Source organism: Sus scrofa, chromosome 9 (assembly GCF_054392235.1).
Source record: "Sus scrofa isolate SSC_HxYL_T2T_F1_AM1 chromosome 9, Sscrofa_HxYL_maternal_Yorkshire_Landrace_v2.0, whole genome shotgun sequence".
Lineage (NCBI taxonomy): Eukaryota > Metazoa > Chordata > Mammalia > Artiodactyla > Suidae > Sus > Sus scrofa.
Genome location: NC_139391.1, coordinates 118,199,111 through 118,213,062, shown reverse-complemented (window position 1 = coordinate 118,213,062; position 13,952 = coordinate 118,199,111).

Sequence of the window (13,952 nt, the reverse complement as noted above, 5' to 3'; positions counted from 1 at the left end):
CTGCCCTTGAAAACTCTGGCAAGAGGGTGGAGACAATTATGGGCAGTAATTACTGGAAATGATACAGACAGGAATCTATGTGTGGCAGCTGGTTCACCTGCCGCCTAAAATTGGCACCTACGGTAACTTTGGGATGTGGACCAGGGATTGCCAGCCACCAACCTGTAGGATTGTGGTTTACCATTTGCTCTGTGTGTGTCGAGTACCATTGTTCAATGTGAGTTGTTAGGACAAAAAAGAAAGGAGAGGTGGAATGCTGTCCCATTGGGTGAAAAATGCAGCTGTGTTTTCCCAACCAGCAGAGAAATGTCTTACACTTCTTGCTTCCTTGGCCAGCTTTGAATGGCATTGGCTAATTTGATCTGTTTTTTTTTAACCTCTGATTTTCTTTGTTTCTAATTTTTTTTGAAATAATACTGGGCCAAAAGAGGGGACTCCTTGAGCACAGTATGATTTAGTTAACAGAGTGCTGGCTCAGGCTGAGGATATCGAGTTCTCATCTTAGTTCCCCCACTAACTCCCTGAGTGACCTTTAAAAATTTGTTTAACTTCTCTGGCCTTCAGTTTCCTCATATATAAAGTGAAAAGTTGAACCAGACAATCTTTAAGGTTCTTTCTTATTTTCTAATTTCCTGTCTCTTTGTTGATTTCCTCCCATTTCACTGGAATCAGGATTTTTCACTTTTTCAAAAGAATCTAGCATAAGTTCTATGCAGAGAAAATGAAGTAGATTCTTAAGATAATCAAATATCTTGAGCTTTAAACATAGTAGGAACATAAGAGCAACTGCTGAATTAATAAATAAGTTGAATAATCCAGTGCTCTAGGAAATAGACTGGCTGAAACCAAAATGAAATGCCCACCCTAAGAAAAGAAAAGTTTTGTTATTCTTCTTGGATCTCATTAAGAATAACTTCCCTGGGATAGGTTCTAGGACATGGGATGAAACTTAAATGTCTAATTCTTTATTTCCCACATTGCAAATAATGATTTTAATGTCTAGTCTTTATTGAGCACTATGTTTCAGGCATTGTGGTAAGATACATGCATTATTATCTTGTCTAAGCTTCATAACATTTCTATGAGTTTAGTACTTTTATTGCAGTTATTTTCAGAAAGAAGGAATGGAGGCAGAGAAATGGTGAGAATTTTCCCGTAGTTACAGGAAAGTGTGTGACACAACCTACATACTAATCCAGGTCAGCCTGACACCTAAGACCACACCCATAACCACTAAGCACACCACCTCCCTGTAACCTGGATTTCTGGATTTTTTTCTGCCTGCAGCTAAGTGAGACTCAAGAAGATAAACCTGAATATTCTGAAAATCCATTTTAAGAAAAAGATAAAAACATAGCTAACAGATTTTCAATAGATGTATAATGAACAAAATAGTAATAACAGTTTTTTAACTGAGAAAAAAATTCCTAGATATAGTACAGACAGAAGAACCATACACAGTAGAACAAGTGAAAACCACTGATGATTATTATAAGTGCAGCATCTCTAGTGATTAGAGAAATTAATTTTAAACCATGAGATACCACTTTTTTCCCATTAGGTGGACAAAAATAACCAGACTGATACTTTCTAGTGTGGTTAAGCAATTGGGCAAATAAGGATTTCTCCATGGTCTTGGTGGAAATATAAATTGATTTTGTGGTTATTTGGGAATATAACTTCCAAAATTAAAATTTTCATACCTTCGATGCAGCAATTTTAATTCTAAGAACATATCCTACAGAAATATTCACATATATAAGTAATATATACATATATAAATTTATTTTAAATAGAAACACTTCTAATAGCAAAATGTCACAAATAACCCTCAATAGTGGGGTTGCAAAATAAAATATTATAGATCTATATTATGGAACATTATATAATTTTAAACAAGTTTTATCCCTATAGTATTCAGAAGATTCTCATGTAAGTGGAAAAAAAGTCATACTGATACAGTAACTTCTGATTCCTTTAGAGAAAAACCTATCTCTATGTGAGTGTGTACATGTGTGTGCAAGCATACATTAAGGCATAGGAAAATATTCAAAATTATAAACAATAAGGAGTTAAAAAGATGATTCTCAAAATGGAACGTGTACTATGAAAAATAATACTGCATTTTTGGAAAATTTTAAAGTAAACAAGGATCAGTATTACATTTAAAGAAAAAGGAAAGAAAAAATTCATTCAGGTTACCTTATACTGATCTCCTCTTATCTTACAGCTCTCAAATATACATCAGTACGTGTCTGAACAAAAGTTATAACTGGGCAGATGGTTCGTTTGGGGTAACCCCTTAGACAGGTGTGTGATCCTTTCTTCCCAGAATGTAGGTTGCAATAGATTGGACAAATGATATTTTAAGATGGTGGAGAGAGTGGAAGGGCTACATTTCCATTTACTCAAAATGATATTCTCATGAAATGATATACAATATGAAAACATGTTGTTTGCACTGAACTGAAAGAGCAGAAAGGAAGTATTGACTGAAGTTGGTAAAAAGTCAAGATACTAAGTGACTGAATCTTCTCATGTGCAGAACCTGGGTCGTTTGACCCTTCTCCATCAGATCCAGCAGAACAAATTGTCAGGGTGCATGCAAAGGGAATCTCTCTGTGGGCTGCATCAATGCTACTGATAGAGTAATGCTGACCTCATGGGCTATTTGCCTTTTTGTGAAGATAACGCCTATCTAGTATGATTTTAGAGGCACCTGAGGCTTACCACAATCTCTTCCTATTGCCTTCAGGTACTCAGAATTTCTTTAGCAAGACAGTCCTGTGTTTCATAATCATAAATAAATGTGCAGATACACATATTCATCCTAGGTTGTGAACTTTAGTAGGTACTAGGGGAATCTGTTTTGGTAAGAATTACAGTCCTCAATACCTAAAGAGGGTGGGGAGTAGGGGAGGCTGGAACTCCCCTTGCCAATTTCACCTATTTTAATCTTTACTTCTTCTGAAACTAGTGGCCACAGAAGATTTTTAGCTGTCATCCAAGTCTTTGAAGCCCACCAGGAGACAAGAAAATGTCAAAAACAAAACAAAGCCAAACAAATACACACTAAGTTCCACCAGTAGGGGCTGATTAATTAAAAAGCAATACCTCCATGCGACAAAACACAAAAAAACAAAGTGGATGTTTCCCCTATCTTATATAGAGAAATCTCCAAGATACAGTGAGAAACACGTGTGTAAATGTGGATAATCTATAACTGTATGAGCTTATATGTACACAAAATAATTCTGCAGAGATGCATAAGAGAGAGGCTGGAAACTGGAATAATGATGACAAGCCAGAGCATAACCAGGCTGAAGTTTATAAAATTTGGGACAGCATCTCTAGGAAAAAGAACGTGAATTTATGACTGTAAAATTAATTCAGACCTTTGTAGGCACTTTGAAACTTAAGCTTTCCTAACATCACAATAAGCCTGCCTCTAGGGACAAGGAGGGGAAGGAGAATGTCAATGAAAATTTTTGAAAGCTGTTTGACATTTGAGCTGTATTTACCTATTCAAAATATTAAATTAAAAATCTATACATTGTAGCAATATTTTTAAGATCAGTCTCCCAAAGTAAAGGAATAAAAAGTAAAAAACAAAAACAAAAACAAAAAATGTCATGGCTCAGCAGAAACAAATCTAACTAGCATCCCTGGCCTCGTTCAGTTACGGTGTTGCCCTGAGCTGTGGTGGAGGTTGCAGATATGGCTTGGATCTAGTGTTGCTGTGGCTGTGGCATAGGCTGGCAGCTACAGCTCCGATTAGACTCCTAACCTGGGAATTTCTATATGCCATGGGTGCGGCCCTAAAAAAAAAAAAAAAAAAAAAAAAAAAAATTCAACATCACTAATTATTAGAGAAATGCAAACCAAAACCACAGTGAGGTATCATTTCACACTTTAGAATAGCTATCATCAAAAAGTCTACAAATAATAAATGCTGGAGAGGGTATGGAGAAAAAGGAACTCTTTTACGCTGTTGGTAGGAATGTAAATTAGTGCAGCCACTAAGGTAAACAGTATGGGGATCCCTGAAAAAAACTGAAACTAGAGCTACCATATGATCTACCAATTCCACTCCTGGATACATACCCAGAAAAGATAAAAACTCTAAATCGAAAAAAAAAAATACGTGCACCCCAATGTTCATAGTGGCACTATTTACAGTAGCCCAAACATGGAAAAAACCCAAGCGTCCATCAACAGACAACTGGTCTAAGAAGATGCGGTATATTTATATATATACAACGAAATGTTATACATCCTTAGAAAAGAATGAAATATTGCCATTTGCAGCAACACGGATGGACCTAGAAATTATCATACTAAGTGAAGTCAGTCAGTCAGAGAAAGATAAATATAATACGATATCATTCACTTGCAGAATCTCAAAAATAATACAAATGAATCTATACATAAAACAGAAACAGACTCACAGACACAGAAAACAAATTTACGGTTACCAAAAGGAAAAGTAGGGGGATAAATTTGGAGTATAGGATTAACAGATGAAAATTATTATACATAAAATAGATAAGCAAAAGAAAAAAGAAAAATAGATAAGCAACAAGAATATAGATAAGCAAGAAGGATATACTGTATAACAGGGAACCATATTCAATATCTTATAGTAGCCTATAGTGGAAAATAATCTGAATATATATATGTGTGTGTGTGTATGTATATATATACATGTATATATCGCTGTACACCTGAAACTAACACAATATTACAATAAACTATACATCAATTAAAAAAAACAGAAAAATACAGTATATTTGACAATTGGAGAAAAAGAGTTGACCAGGCAATCAGGTCTCATAGAAAATTTCAGTTCATATAATGAAATTCAAAAAAAGAAAATTGCAAAGACAGCAGTAACCACCGTGAAATATAGTTCATTTCTCAGACTGGCCAAGATGAAAAGTTTTAAGAACACAGTCAGTGAGGGGATGGGTCATATATTGTCATAACTTGGTATGAATGGCTCCATGGAGGACAGTTTGCCAGTATCTCTCCAAACAAGGGCAGGTACTATTTGACCCAGCATTTTCACTTCCAGGCATATATCCTACAGGTAGTCTGGCAGGTGTGAAAAGCAGCAGATGTAAATGCTACTCACTGCAGCATTGTTTGTACTGCCACACTTTTAGAAACTACCTCAATAGGAGACTGGTTAACTAAATTTTTCTACATCCCTTCAATAGAATATTGTATAGCTGAAAAATACATATGGAAGCTCTTATGTGCTGATATTATAGAACAATCATCAATCTATGTTGTTAAGTAAAAAATGCTAAGTTCAAAATATACACTGGGCTTTTGTTAATGTAATATATTTCTTATAAGCAAAAAGTATGTTGGGAAGCATTTTACAAACAACTGGTGATATTAGAGTTTCCAGGGAAGGAAAATAGATAGCCAGGGGATATGTATAAAAGGAAGACTTCTGTACTTTAAAAACTTGAAACATATCGGTGTATAATTTTTTTCAAAATATGAGTTTGGAAGGTTTTTAAACTTATGCAAAATTCACACTAACTTACCTAAAACTCTAAGGAAGACTGTAACTGTTCACAGGGCAGCCTATTGAAATCCCAAGTCTTCACAGGGAGATCAGTTCCCTATTTGATGTAGAACAAACCAGTAAAGAGAAATTGAGAAGATCAGGCATTTTTTCCTCTCCACTGGAGGGTAGATTACTCACATTTAAAAGTCTCATTAGTTAGTCAATGATTCAATGAATATATGATTAGAAAAATATATATTCCCAAGGAGGTTTTAGTGCACCCAATAAAATTTCTAGAAAATGATAAAGTAAGGAGTTCCCATTGTGGCACAGTAGAAACAAATCCGACTAGTAATCATGAAATTTTGGGTTTGATCCCTGGCCTTGCTCAGTCGGTTAAGGATTGAGCATTGCCATGAGCTGTGATGTAGTTCGCAGTCGTGGCTTGGATCCTGCGTTGCTATGGCTGTGGCACAGGCCCGCAACTGTAGCGCCAATTCAACCTCTAGCCTGGGAACCTCCATATGCCCTGGGTGCCGCCCTAAAAAAAGTAAAAAAAAAAAAAAAAAAAAAAAAAAAAAAAAAAAAAAAAAAAAAAAGAAAGAAAGAAAAAGAAAATGAAAGTAAGATCCTAGTAGCTATGACTTCTGCCTGAAGCTCCCCACTACAGTATCTTAGCTGCTTAACTATAAGGGACTTCCTTTTCCCAGCTCCTCTGGAGGAGACTGAAAAATGCCATGATAGCCAGTGTTTCTTCCTTTATTTTCCTTTATGTTCCTTGGGGACTTAGAGTTGCTTTGCTAAACTCAAAGAAGACATGGTCCCTTGGGATAGGGCTAAAACCCAAACCTGAGGACTAAAAGAAACAGTCCTGAGGTGAGAGAATGTTGGGTCCTAATTATGTGTGATGATTCTGAAAATAAGAAAGCTGTCACTGATTGAGAGCTGCTAACTCAGCCAACATCTAGAATATATGAGAAACTTCTTGTTAATTATAAATTGTGTGTTCCAAGTATGATTTAGAGCCAAGAATGCATTTCAAGATTGATTTTTTTTTTCAAAGATAACTATTTTTAGAACAGAGGCTTGTGATCCAAAGCATTTATTTCCACAAGATGGTGCTATAGCTTCTGCCAAACAGGAATCTCACATTTCTTTCAGGAACTAGAAATCCAAATTATGCTTTGATTGGGGACCAGATTTGTTGACAAATGAAGCACTTCGTGCAAAATTGTTCTGGTGGAAGTTGATTTGGGCCACAAGGGTGAAAGTTGTTGCAGGTGATAATAGTTCCACCATCTCCACACATACCAGATATATCTCTAGGCTTCACACTCACCTTTCAGCCCACACCTTCTCCAAAAGGCCACTCTTACCACTGTCAGGCATGTGTCAGGAATGGAATTAGATATTAAGGGGTGGTGTAAAGAATCAATGATCATGGAAAGGAATTTCCCACACCCACCCACACTTCCTACACAGAGGCAGGTTAAGACTCACTAATTCGATAGCATATTCCCTTCCCACTTTAGCTCAGATTAACAACACTTTCCTTTAAATTTCCCGGCATTAATATTTTAACCTCTTTGGGGGCTTATCAGAGGCTGTTCTAGAATATTATCTTGTCATTTGCATCTAAATTTTCCAAATTCTTCTGGGACAGAGTCCGTGTTGTAATTGCCTTTATCCCACAATAATGAGCACTCTGCCTTGAACTGATGCATAGTTTTAATGTCATGAATGCAGACAACATAAAGTAAACTGCTCAAGAACCTTACCTGATAGCCTGAGTAATAAGGAAGGGGCTGACCCTACTTGACCACTGCCTAGGAGCTTGGGATATGATCTTTTAAGTCACAACCTCTCTGGAGCTCTTTGATCATCAATAAAAGAGTAGACTGTGCTTTCCCCTAAACTTTTTTAGATATTTTGCTTCTATGTCTTAAAGGCTCCCATATCCCCATTTTGAGGGAGCCACAGAAGCAGGTATATGTATCATAAGGGAACTAAAAAGATGTTTCTGCTGAAGTGAATGGAGTTTCTCTTTCTGTTCACCTTTATTCTTGTCTCCACTTTTCTCTTTTCCATTCCGTGTCTTGGCAAGCAAAACTATGACTCAGGGAGTTTCTGCTGTGGTGCAGCAGGTTAAGGACATGGCATTGTCTTTGTGGTGGTACGGGTTTGGTCCCCATCCTGGCACAGTGGGTTAAGGATCCGGAATTGCAACAGCTGTGGCATAGGTCACAGCTTTGGTTTGGATTTGATCCCTGGCCCAGGAACTTCTGTGTGCTGGAAGTGTGTGTATTGCCTGAAACAAAATTTAAAAAAAAAAAGCAAAAAAACTATGACACAGCAATACATGTCTGGTCACTCCCTCTCCCTTTTGTTGACATAACCTCTCTGCTCCCACAGGGAGTTAACACCAGGTAAGTGGAAGCTTAGGGGCACAGTGACAGCAGGATACTCTTGCCCACTCTTATAAGTAGGACATAAAACCTGTGCAGCTATGGGTGTTATGGCTGCATTCAGACAAAGAATGGGATAATATGGATAAGGGTGGAAGAGGTACACTTTTACCTAGGTCCCTGGGGATTTTGAGAGCTGGAATAGGACCCTTCCAAAATTAGACATCAAGGACCTAAGATTAGGAATAAGGCCAATAATTTGCTACTAGCATAAGGGAAAGACAGTGTTTGACTAATAAGCACAGAACTAAGATCATTTCTGTATTCAAAATAACCAGCTTGGGATTATCAGTTTTGCCTTTTATTATGTATATCAGAAGAAGACACAAAGACCCAACTCATTCTTTTTTTTTTTTTTTTCTTTCTCTTTTTCTTTTTAGGGCTGCACTCATGGCTTATGGAAGTTCCCAGGCTAGGGGTCAAATCAGAGCTACAGCTGCCTGCCTATGTTGCAACCACAGCAAAGCCAGATCCGAGCTGTGTCTGCGACCTATACTCAGCTCATAGCAACACCAGATCCTAAACCCACTGAGCGAGGTCAGGGATTGAACCCACATCCTCATGGATACTAGTCAGGCTCATTACCACTGAGCCACAGTGGGACCTTCCCATTCTTTCAATAATATGATGAGGAGTTTCAACTGTGGTGCAATGGGATCGAGAGCATCTCTACAGTGCCAGGACACAGGTTCAGTCCCCAGCCCTGTGCAGTGGGTTAAAGGATCCAGCATTGCCACAGCTATGGCATAGGTCACAACTCCAGCTCAGATCTGATCCCTGGCCTGGGAACTTCATATGCTAGAGGGCGGCCAAAAAAGAAAAAAATAAATAAATAAAATTAAAAAAAATAAAAATATGACTATGAGATTTTTAGTCTAAAAAATACAAAAAAAAACGTAATGCACCTTTTCTTGCTCTTAAATAAGAGAAAAAGAAAAAATATATATGCATAAAATTATAAAAGTAATATTTGACTTTAGGCCCACATCAAAGGAATTCTAGGGACCCTAACTCCCTCTTCCTGCCAATATAAATCTGGTTAAATATTTACATATACATATACACACGCACGCATATATGTACATACACACAAACACACACACATGTGTGTGTATTTGTCATCTTACACCAAAAAGAATATGGCTCATAAATATATATGCACACATACATATTCACACCCAAAATAGAATTAAAGATAAATGAAAGAAGAACATATAAGAAAAGGAAAATAAAAAGAAAGTATAAGGGTTCACAAAGAAAAATGACTAGACCTTCAAATTTTATTCTCATTAGAAAAAGTAAAAAAATCTAAGACTGATAGCACAACAGCATTTATGTAAATTTAAAATATGTCCACAGAAATACACAGAGTTTTTTAATAATAAAAAGGAGTAAATAAGCAAAACAAAGGCGGAAACTTGGAGAAACCAAAGGAACCAGAGATGACAATGTGCCATGAAGACTGTAGTCAGTTCAACTTTCTTCACCTGCCCTCCCCAAGTAAAAGTTAAGCAGGTAAATTATACTGAAACCTAGGAAGTGCCATTCTGGAGATTAGCTCCAAGCGGTGTGCAAGTTTGGAATAGAGAAGAGGAGACGGCCTCACCAAGGAAGTGACTTCAATGCTGGATCTTGTAAAAGTTCACAGAAATAGGAAAAGGGAAACTATAAGCTGAGGGCAATGTAAAAGCAGAGGTTTCTAAGATAAGAAGGGAAAGATTAGAAATAATTTGTACCGTCTTAAGTGATCATTTTGAGATGCAAATCTGGTCCTGTCACTTCCCTGCTTTAAAGCCTTCAGTGGCTTCCCTTGCCCTCAGGATAAAGACCCAAATCCTTAGTGTGGTCACCTAGGTCCCCGTGATCTCTGCTCTCCACTCACATCATCGGTTTCATGTTGTGGCTGTCTCTCACTCCACCCTGTCTGAAACTCTCTAGCTTTCGTTCCACTCCTGATATGAGCCAGTGACCTTCCTGCCTCAGGGCTTCAAATTCTTCACTTCCTCCTGAAATCCTCTTCCCCGTCCTCTTTGCCGAGCTAATTTCTATCCATCCTTCAGAGTGCAACAGGAGTATTCCTTCCAAACTACTGATTTCTCTAACTCTCCAGATAAGGCTATTCTGTTAAATTATACATATATATTTTGTAGCCATTAAAATTATAATAGCATGATTATTAAGTAATCACTTTTTCAATGTTTATGTGCTATCATAATATAAGCTGACATTATAAGGACCATGCAGACCATCCTTGTCCCCTCATTCAATCCCTTGCACATAATAGGAACACAATAAATATATGTCGAATGATTGAGTGAATTAAATAAGTAAGAGTGACTTGGGAGTGTGTGATTCTACTTCTAGACAGCTACTAGAGACTCTAAAGTGAGTTGAAGTTTAATTAAGGAACCACTGACTCCATTCTTTCTATCAGGGGTCCACACAGTGGGATGCTCAGTGGATCCATTGAGAAAATGGCATGAGGAGTTCCCGTCGTGGCGCAGTAGTTAACGAATCTGACTAGGAACCATGAGGTTGCAGGTTCGGTCCCTGCCCTTGCTCAGTGGGTTAGCGATCCGGCGTTGCCGTGAGCTGTGGTGTAGGTTGCAGACGTGGCTCGGATCCCGCGTTGCTGTGGCTCTGGCGTAGGCCGGTGGCTACAGCTCCGATTCAACCCTTGGCCTGGGAACCTCCATATGCTGCGGGAGCAGCCCAAAAGAAATAACAACAACAACAACAACAAAAAGACAAAAAAAAGACAAAGAAAAAAAAAAAAAAAGAAAATGGCATGAAAATATTAGACATTTCATTGTTTATTTTTATCTCATTATTTTAAATGTCTGTTTTGTATGCTCTAAAGAAGTGCATGTATATCCTTTACAAATGAATAAAATATATATTGGGGATATTTGTTGAAATATTTTTACTGAAAGAAGATAGGATAAAAGATGTTTTAGAACCATTGCTGTCCATCAGAGTCTCCACTATAATTAGGCCTTTTCTAATAGTTCTATTTGACTCCACACCACTGAAACTCCATAGGTTTGGGGCAAGGGCAAATTCATAAACCTATCAGGTGATTACAATAAAAACCTCTGGTAAAGAACCACTGCTTTTTAAAAAATTATTTTATTGAAGTATAGTTGATTTACAATGTTGTGTCAGTTTCTGCTGTACAGCAAAATGATTCAGTTATACCTATTTATTTTTTATATTCTTTTCCAGTATAGTTTATTATAGAATACTGAATTTAGTTCCCCATGCTATAGGATAGGAATTTCTTGTTTAGCCATTTTATATATAATAGTTTGCATCTACTAATCCCAAACTCCCAATCCTCCCCTCCACCCTCTTGGCAACCACAAATCTGTTCTCTATGCCTGTGAGTCCATTTCTGTTTCTTAGATAAGAGTCCATATGTAAGTAATATTACATGGTATTTGTCTTTTTCTGATTTACTTCACTTAGTATGATAATCTCTAGGTCAATCCATATTGCTACAAATGGCATTCTTTCATTCTTTTTTATATCTTAGTAATATTCCATTGCATGTATACATTGTGTGTGTGGGGGGGGGGCTTTTCAAATTATAGTTTTCTCCAGATATATACCCAGGAGTGGGATTACTGGATCATATGGAAACTCTATTTTTAATTTTCTGAGGAACTTCCAAACTGTTTCCCATACTATTTGCACCAATGTACATTCCCACCAACAATGTAGGAGGGTTCCTTTTTCTCCACACCCTCTCCAGTATTTATTATTTGTAGCCTTGTTAATGATGGCCATTCTGACCTGTGTGAGGTAGTACCTCATTGTAGGGTTTTGTTTGTTTATCCCACTTAAAAGTTTATTTCATGCGATTTCCAGCATTCAGTGTGCTTTCTTGGGAAAAAAATATTTTTATCCCAGTTCACATTACAAATTAATTTACAAATATAGAATTGTGCTAGAAACAATATTTATAAAAGTCCATACAATTTTTTCACATAGAAAAAATATCCATAGAAATTGGGTTTTTGTACACACAATACGGGGGGTAGGTAGTCTCTTTGGTTGTCTTCCTGCATAGTATTTACAAAGCAACAGTGAATGGTGATGTTATTTTTACCTCATAGGCTATTTTTTAAAAACAATTCTCTGTATGTATGTTTCAAAATTAAAATTTAACAGTAATGCTGTGAGAGTCTTAAAAAAAGAATACACAGGGGAAAGTTAGGGTTTTTTTTAAGTTTTATTGAAGTATAGTAGATTTGCAAAGTTGTGATAATTTCTGCTGTACAAAAAAGTAATTCAGTCATACATACACACATATCCATTCTCTTTTAGATTCTTTTCCCATATAGATTATCACAATACTGGGTAGAGTTCTTTGCTAAACAGCAGGTTCCCATTGGCCAATCATTCCACATACCTCAGTGTACATATGCCAATCCAAAACCCCCAGTCCATCCCTTCACCCGTCCCACCTGTCCCCTTCCGTAACCATAAGTTTTTCAAAGTTTGTGACTCTGTTTCTTTTCTATAAATAAGTTCATTTGTATCCTTTTTTGTTTGTTTGTTTTGAGTCCACATATAGGTGATATCATATGACGTTTGTCTTTCACTGAAGAGAAAGTATGGTAGCTTCTAGGTCCATCCATGTTTCTGCAAATGGCATTATTTCATTCTTTTTATGGCTGAGTAATATTCCATTGTATATATGTACCACATCTTCTTTATTTAGTCCTCTGTTGATGGACATTTAAGTTGCTTTCCATGTCTTGGCTAATGTAAATAGTGCTATAATGACACTGGGGTGAATGAATCTTTTCAAATTATGGTTTTCTCTGGATAGATGCCCAGAAATGGGATTGCTGGATCATATGATAGTTCTATTTTTAGTTTTTTGAGGAACCTCTATACTGTTTTCCATAATGGTTGCACCCATGTACATTCACACCAACAGTGTAAGAGGGTTCCCTTTTCTCTACACCCTTTCCAGCATTTATTATTTGTAGACTTTTTGATGATGGCCATTCTGGCTGTTGTAAGGTGGTAGCTCATAGTGGTTTTATTTGCATTTCTTTAATAATTAGTTATGTTGAACATCTTTTCATGTGTATTGTTTGGTTTTTGTTTTGTTTTTATTTTTGTTTTTTGGCCATCTATATGTCTTCTTTGGAGAAATGTCTATCTAGCCCTGCCCATATTTTCTATTGGGTTGGTTGGGGTTTTTGTTTGTTTGTTTGTTTGTTTGTTTGTTTTAGTATTGAATTGCAGGAGGTGTTTGTATATTTTGGAGATTAATCCCTTGTCAGTTGTAAATATTTTCTCCTACTCTGTGTGGTGTGTTGTCTTTTCATTTTGCTTATGGTTTCCTTTGCTGCACAAAAACTTTTTAAGTTTAATTAGGTCTCATTTGTTTGTTTTCATTACTCTAGGCAGTGGATCTGAGAAGATATTGCTGCAGTTTAAGTCAAAGAGTGTTCAGCCTTAGTGTTCCTCTAAGAGTTTTATAGTACCCAGTCTTACATTTAGGTCTTTAATCCATTTTGAGTTTATTTTCGTGTATGGTGTTAGAGGATGTTCTAATTTCATTTCTTTGTCATGTAGCTGTCCTGTTTTCCCAGCACCACATATTGAAGAGATTGTCTTACTCCGTTTTATATTCTTGCCTCCTTTGTCATAGATTAATGCACCATAGGTACTTGGGTTTATTTTGGGGCTTTCTATCCTGTTCTGTTGATCTACATTTGTTTCTGTGCCAGTACCACACTATTTTGATGACTATAGCTTTGTAGGGCAATCTGAAGTCAGGGAGCCTAATTCCTCCAGCTCCACTTTTCTTTTTCAGGATTGCTTTGGCTATTCAGTCTTTTATGTTTTGATTTGCATTTTTCTAATAATTAGTGATGATAATTATCTTTTCATGTTCCTATTGCCCTTCCATATGTCTTTTTTGGAGAAATATCTGTTTAGGTCTT